The sequence below is a fragment of the Suncus etruscus genome, chromosome 15 (assembly GCF_024139225.1).
Source record: "Suncus etruscus isolate mSunEtr1 chromosome 15, mSunEtr1.pri.cur, whole genome shotgun sequence".
In the NCBI taxonomy this organism is placed as follows: Eukaryota; Metazoa; Chordata; class Mammalia; order Eulipotyphla; family Soricidae; genus Suncus; species Suncus etruscus.
Window position 1 is genome coordinate 5493581 of NC_064862.1, and position 7735 is coordinate 5501315.

At 37.2% G+C, this 7735-nt stretch overlaps 1 non-coding gene across 1 annotated transcript; it reads left to right on the top strand.

The window, feature by feature from the left end:
* Window positions 1-1834: 1834 nt before the first annotated feature.
* LOC126031754 (U6 spliceosomal RNA) lies at window positions 1835-1940 on the top strand. Its single transcript, XR_007503585.1, has one exon. It is a non-coding gene; the product is annotated as a U6 spliceosomal RNA (small nuclear RNA).
* Window positions 1941-7735: the final 5795 nt, after the last annotated feature.

Consider the following 7735-nt stretch of genomic DNA (forward strand, 5'->3'; position numbering starts at 1 on the left):
ATTCTAGATCTGTCCCTCTACCTCTGACTCATTTACTCAGCATAAAATCCTCCATATACATTTATGTATATATGGATTTCATGACTTCAGCTTGCATAGCTGCTGCATAGTATTCCATTGTATAGATGTACCATGGTTTCTTTAGTCACTCATCTGGTTTCTATTTTTTCTTAATTTTTTTTATTTAAACAACTTTATTACATACATGATTGTGTTTGGGTTTCAGTCATGTAAAGAACACCACCCATCACCAGTGCAACCTCATGAAGCTCAGCACAAAAAGGGATGAGATTAGTTAGAGAAATAGCTACATTTTGAACTATACTAATAATGAGAATGTACGAGGGAAATAGAAAGCCTGTCTAGAGTATAGGTGGGGGTTGGGTGGGGAGGAAGGAGATTTTGGACATTGGTGATGGGAATGTTGCACTCATCTGTTTTCAGGCACTTGTTTTGCTTACAGATTCTGGCTACTGTGAATAATGCTGCAATTAACATAGGAATACAGATGTCTTTTCTGCATCGTGATTTTGGTCCTCTAGGATATATTCCCAGGAGAGGTACTGTTGGATCATATGGGAATTCAATTTCTAGAGTTTTGAAGAAGGTCCATATTGCTTTCCAGAAAGGCTGAACCAGTTAACATTCCCGCCAAAAGGGAATGAAAAGTCACTTTCTCCCCATATTTATGCCAGTAGTATTTGCTCTTTTTAATGTGTGGCATTGTCTGTGGTATGAGATAATATCTCAAAGTTAATTTGATTTGCATCACTCTGATGATTAGTGATATAGATCAATTTTTCATGTGCCTTTTGGCCATCTGTATTTCTTCTTTGAGGAACTTCCTGTTCATCTTTTCTCTCCACTTTTTGATTGGGGTTGGATGCTTAAATTTATTGTAAATTTTAACTAATATCTTATATATTTTCATATTAATTCTTTGTTAGGTGAATGTTGAATAAATAATTTCTCCTAATTTGTGGACTGTTTTTGTATCTTGTTTATCATTTCTTTGGTGGTCTAGAAGCCTATAGAATAATAATAATGATAATAATAACAATAATAAAGAATGAAGAGGTATTTAGAAAACAATCCCATTCATAATTGGGCCTCAGAAAATCAAGTATCTCAGAATCAATGAAAGGTTTATACAAAGAAAATTACAGGGGGCCAGAGCAGTGGCACAAGCGGTAAGGCATTTGCCTTGCCCGCACTTGCCTAGGATGGACCTGGTTCAATTTTCTACTTGCCATATGGTCCCCCAAGCCAGGAGCAATTTCTGAGCACATAGCCAGTAGTAACCCCTGAACATCATTGGGTGTGGCCCAAAAACAGACAAACAAAAATCAAATAAAAAAAAGAAAACTACAAATACTGTTTCAATAAATAAAAGAGGACATGAGGAAATGAAAGCATACCCCTTGGCCGTGGTTTGGGAGGAATAACATAATTAAAATGGCAACATACCTTAAAGCATTGTACAGAGTCAATGTAGTACCTATAAATATACCCATGATATTTATTAAATAAATAGATCAAATACTCCTGAAATTTAAATGGAAAAATAGCCTCACATTCCCACTCCCAAATAGCTAAAGCAATCATTGGGAAAAATAGGATAGGAGTCATCATGTTTCCCAACTCAAACTGTTCTACAAAGCAATAGCACTTAAAACAGTATGGCATTAGAATAAAAACAGATCCTCAGATCAATGAATTTGATTTGAATATCCTGAGACAGAAACTCAAGTATATGACCAATTAATCTTTGAGAAAGGAACAAAAAATATGAAGTGGAGCAAGAAAAGCCTCTTCAATGAGAGGTGTTGAATACGTGCTCACTTCGGCAGCATATATACTAAAGTTGGAACTATACAGAGAAGATTATCATGGCCCTGCACAAGAATGACATGCAAATTCATGAAGCATTACATATTTTAAAACAAGAAGAGGGGCCTGGAGAGATAGCACAGCGGCGTTTGCCTTGCAAGCAGCCGATCCAGGACCAAAGGTGGTTGGTTCAAATCCTGGTGTCCCATATGGTCCCCCATGCCTGCCAGGAGCTATTTCTGAGCAGAGAGCCAGGAGTAACCCCTGAGCACTGCCGAGTGTGACCCAAAAACCAAAAAAAAACAAAACAAAACAAAACAAAAAAAACAAAAACAAGAAGAAAGAAAAAACTGGTCAGATACATGCCAAATAAATTGAACTCTGACCTTTTAATGTACATAAGTCTAATAAAAGGTGGATATCAGACCTCAATATAAGATACATAAAGGAAAACATAGGCAGAACCTTCCATGAATTACATTGAAGCTAAAAGCTTCTTCAAGGATGAAACACACTGACCAAGCAAGTGTAAGTGAAGATAAACAAATGGGATTACATTAAATTAAGAAACTTCTGCGGGGGCCGGAGTGATAGCACAGTGTGGTAAGGCATTAGCCTTGCATGTGGCCAACACAGGACAGATTGCAGTTGGAATTCTGGAATCCCATATGGTCCCCTGAGCCTGCTAGAAGCAACTTATGGAGAGACTTCAGGAACACAGAGCCAGGAGTAACCCCTGAGCACAGGTTGTGACTCAAAAACCAAACCAAAACAAAACAAAACCTTCTGCACCTCAAAGACTATGAAGACAAAAATACAAAGCCTACAGACTACAGACTATATAGCCTATAGGGGAAATATTTGCTCATCTTTCATCTAATAATGCTTAATAACCAAGATACATAGGCACCATTTGAATTTTACAAGAAAAAAAATTCAACCCCATAATAAAATAGGAAGAAGTGACAAATAGAAATCTCTTCAATGAAAAAATACAAATAGCCAAAAGGCATAGAAAATGTGCCTATATCAATATATCATATCTATATCACCAAGGAAATGCAAATAAAAACAATAATGATATATTGTTCACACCAGAGAGACTAGTACTCATAAAAATGACCAGCCATACAGGTTTATGCAGATGCAAGAGAGAAAAGAGACACTCCTTCACTGCTAGAGGAAAGTTAACTGGTCCAACCTTTTTGGAAGATAATATGAACATTCCTAAAAATGTTAGCAATTGAGCTTTCATGTAGCCCAGTTATTCCACTTCTGGAAGTACACCCAAAAATGACAATGCAGAAAAGACATCTGCACTTCTATATTCATTGAGTACTATTCACAAAAGTAAAGTCTGGAAAACAACCCAAGTGCCCAAGAACTCATTCCTGGATAAAGAATATTTAATAAGAGGTTGGATTCATTACACAGTGGGTAAGGCACTTGCCTTGCAAGTGGCCAATCTGACTTCAATTTCCAGAGTCATATATCATCTCTGAGCCTTCAAGTTTTAATTCCTGGATGAAGAGTCAGGAGTAACTCCTAAGCACCACTGGGTGTAAACCCTCCCATCAAAAAAAAAAAAAAAAAGAAGAAGAAACAGCTTCCATACATAGACACTACTTCCCTATAAGAAAAGATAAAATTATGCAATTACTGCTGTGTGGATGGATCTGGAAAGTATGCTGAGTGAAATAAATGAGTTAGAGAGGAAGAGACAAACACAGAATGATCTCACTTTTATGCTCCATATAAAGAAATTAATTCCAAAAGCCAATAGAAACAAAGAGCAAGATAATTGGTCTTTAGTAGGAAACTTGCCACTGGGCAGGATGGGGTGCAGGGGTAAGGGGATTTGGGATCATACAACAATAATAGAGTGAAGAAGTTACTCTGGACAAGGACTGGGTGCTGAAAGGAGGTAAAGTAATAAATATGCATGACACTTTATCTGTAACATTATTGTAAACCACAAAACCAAACTGGAGGGAGGGATGAGTAAAAGAGAAAAAAATTAAGCAATCTCTTCCATAGAGCAGGAAGAAAACTGGGGATATTGGTGGAGGGAAGTGTACACTGGTGATGAGATTGGTGTTGGAACATTGGAAGCTTCAAACTCTATAATGGATAATATTATAACTTTGAAATTCATAGCGATTCAATTTTCAAAAAAGAAAGGAAATTGTTGTTCAGGACTCTCTTTCCTGTATGGGTATACTTCAAACCTGCCTGCCATCTCAGAGCCCCAGGCTCCAAATGATGGAGAGAAATAAGAAGGAAGTGATCTGATATTGAAATGATCACATGAAGAAAAGCCCTCACTTCCTCAGAGATGCTACTTGAATGATAAATTTGTCTTTGTTCTGTCTAGTATTTATCTTAACTAAGATAATTATATCTCTCACTATTTATGCCTACTTTCCCTTCTCATCAGTTCTCATGCCTCTAACTATTCCTTCCCTCCAAACTATAAATCATATGATAAGATGTGACATAAAAATCCTCGGTAATTCTATTACAAAGAATTTTATTAAAGTTAGTATTAAAAATACTAAGATCTGGGGCCGGGCGGTGGCGCTAAAGGTAAGGTGCCTGCCTTGCCTGCGCTAGCCTTGGACGGACCACGGTTCGATCCCCCGGTGTCCCATATGGTCCCCCAAGCCAGGAGCAACTTCTGAGCACATAGCCAGGAGTAACCCCTGAGCATTACCGGGTGTGGCCCAAAAAAAATAAAAAAAAAATACTAAGATCTATATTATAACCATCTGGCCATTATCAGTTCCCCTTTTGTGGTAAAGTAATTTGATATTCTATTGAGGAACTTAACTCACCATCCATGCCATTGCTACAGGATTGTTCTAGGGCCAGTCAGATCCCTGAGCCTCAGCATTAAACCATCTGGCCTAGTCAGCCAAGAATTGTTGTAAGTGAACTCTAGATCCTTAGATCAACATTGAGAGTTTCCCTAAAGTTTATTTGCACTTTATCTATGAAGCTCTATCAAGCCTTCAGCTTTACAATTAGTTCTTGATTGAAGCAACATTTCCTTTTCATCAATTGTAATGATAAATTCAGAGATTAGTATACCTATTATATTAAACAAAAATAAATTCCAATAGTTCACTACATTTCTCTTGGACTGTGGTGAGTATAGGTATAATTTCTGAAATCATTGTTGACATGATGTTTTCATAAATACATTCAGTCTAAAGATAAACAAAGAACTGAGACAGTTAAAGAAAAATTAAGTCATAATTGTAAAAAAGGTTTGTTGAATTCTAGATCAAGCTACAACTAAGGACAAATGTACATATAATTTCAACAAATTATATTTCAACTAACTTGGGAAACCTATGATCCAACATAAAAAAATAACAAGGAAAACATATATTAGAAAAGATAATTTATTGTACCACATTTTCTTGTTTACTTTCCCTTGCCTGCAAACTTTATTTGGGGGGCGGGGGGGATCACACCCAGTGGTGCTTAGAGATTATTCCTGGCTCTGCATTTCAGAAATCGCTCCTGGCAGGCTAGGGGGACCATATGGGATGCTGGGATTCAAACCACCATCTGTCCTGGATTGGCTTCGTGCAAGGCAAATGCCCCACCACTGTGCTATCTCTCTGGCCCTGCAAACTTCTTTTCTTTTCTTTTCTTTTTTTAATTTCAAATTTCTTTTCAAATCACTTTTAAAATTCAACCTCGGCTGAAGAGTTAGGAGAGTTTGCATTGCAGAACTCCTACATGTGTTTAATATCTGGCACCAATAAAACAGTCAAGCACCACCAGCAGAGGTCCCTCAGGATAGAACCAGGAGTAGGCTCTGAGAACAGTGGGTTATGCCTAAAAACAAATACAAAACACAAAATAAAATAAAACAACAAAAAAGGTGGGCCTGGTTTTTTATGATAGAATATCAATAGATGGGACCAGAGAGATAGCATGGAGGTAAGGCCTTTGCCTTTCTTGCAGAAGGACGGTGGTTCGAATCCCGGCATCCCATATGGTCCCTCGTGCCTGCCAGGGGAGATTTCTGAGCATAGAGCCAGGAGTAACTCCTGAGCGCTGCCAGGTGTGACCCAAAAACAAAACAAAATAAAACAAAACAAAACAAAACAAAAAGAATATCAATAGATATAAATTTTATGTAGCTGAATTATCCTCCTGTCAGAAAAAAAGCAAAGTCTATTAGAATTTCCTGGTGGAGAAATACTGAACTTTTTTGGACAGTATAAGTAGGCATACATATGGGATTTTAGTTCACCCTGATACTGGACATAATTTTATTTTGGGGTGGTGCTGGGGGGCCACATCTGGTGACATTAAGGGGTTATTACTGGCTCTGCACTCAGAAATCACTCCTGGCAGGCTTGGAGGACCATCTGGAATACTGGGGATTGAACCTGGGTCCGTCTCATGTCAGCTGTGTGCAAGGCAAACTCCCTATTGCTGTGCTATCACTCCAGCTCCGACAATGAGTTTAAATAAGTATTAACTTTCCGTCCCAGGGCAGTTTAAGTAAATTATGACCAATAATAAGACCAATTATTTAATGTAATACATTGTGTATTTAAGTATTTCTATATAAAATTAAAACAACTACAAATTTCTTCCTTCCCCTCAGTATGTAACTAGTAATATGTTTTGCAGTGACTTCTCTATAGAATAAGAAAGCCTTGGTGACATAGACACCATTTAAATTTGTTGAAACACAATTAGAATATATCTAGAATATATTCTCTTATAATAATCTCACACAGTCCTTGGCAAATCTCCTCTCTCTATGACTGAATAGCATTTCCACACTCAAAATATAAAGCATAATCTTGTTTAGCAATTAGTCCAGAAACAGAGAACCTGGTGCCTAGAACATAGACCATTTGACAAAAAACATTGGTTGACCAAATTTTAGTATTGCATTTAAGATTTCTTTATTTTATTCTTTCATTTTGTCTCTCTTTTTGATCTTTGTTTATTTAGCCACTGTTAAGTATATGATATTTCAAAGCCCTGTTTTAATTTCAAAATTACAAAAGTTTCATTAATTAAAAAATAAAATAAACACCTACTAAAGGCAACGTATCAAGCCAAGCACTGTAAGAACTACAGCTATGAAAAAACTCTCAAGTGTTAATAAGTCAATAAAAGAGATGAAGATTATGAGGTACAATTGACAAAGAAACATGATCCATAGGGTGATGATGGATGCACATGCAAAATATCTGGGTATAGTATATTTAAGATGTCAAACTTTATTTCATGTTGAAGTATAGTTGATATTCCTCAATTGAAAAAAATGTTTAATATCTCTTGAAATATGCCATATTAAAAGCCTTGAATACTACTGCCATAGGACATTTATGACAAAGGAAGAGATAACTGGTTATTGTTTCATATAATTAGGCAGCTAGCTGTCATAACTCAGTCTAGTTTTACTTGATATTAAAGTTCCAAGACCAAAATTAGCATACATTAGAACACCACAAAGGATGCCTTTGCTGAACCTAAAAATCCTTCCTATGTTTGCTTGCACTGCCTAATATTGGATTTTTTGTAATCATCTGCAATTGCAGAGCAAGTCTCATCTTTGATTGGCATGAGCCTGACCAGTTTCTTATGCAGGTGAGAAAAATCTGCAATATTTTCAGTACGTTGGAAGATTTTCAGAACTTGGAGGTCTAAGCAAAGAGTTGGTGGGTAATACCTTTAGAACCCAGATTATGATCCCACAAGGGACTGATGGCCAGCTGTCAGGCTGAGTGACTGGCTGACCATTGGCTGAGTCCCTGCAGGTGGTAGTGACAGTGATGGAGAATGATGAATGAGTTCAGCACAGCCCCACCCCACCCACTTACCCATATGCATGACAGAAGGACTCCCAGCCTAGATGTCCTGGCTG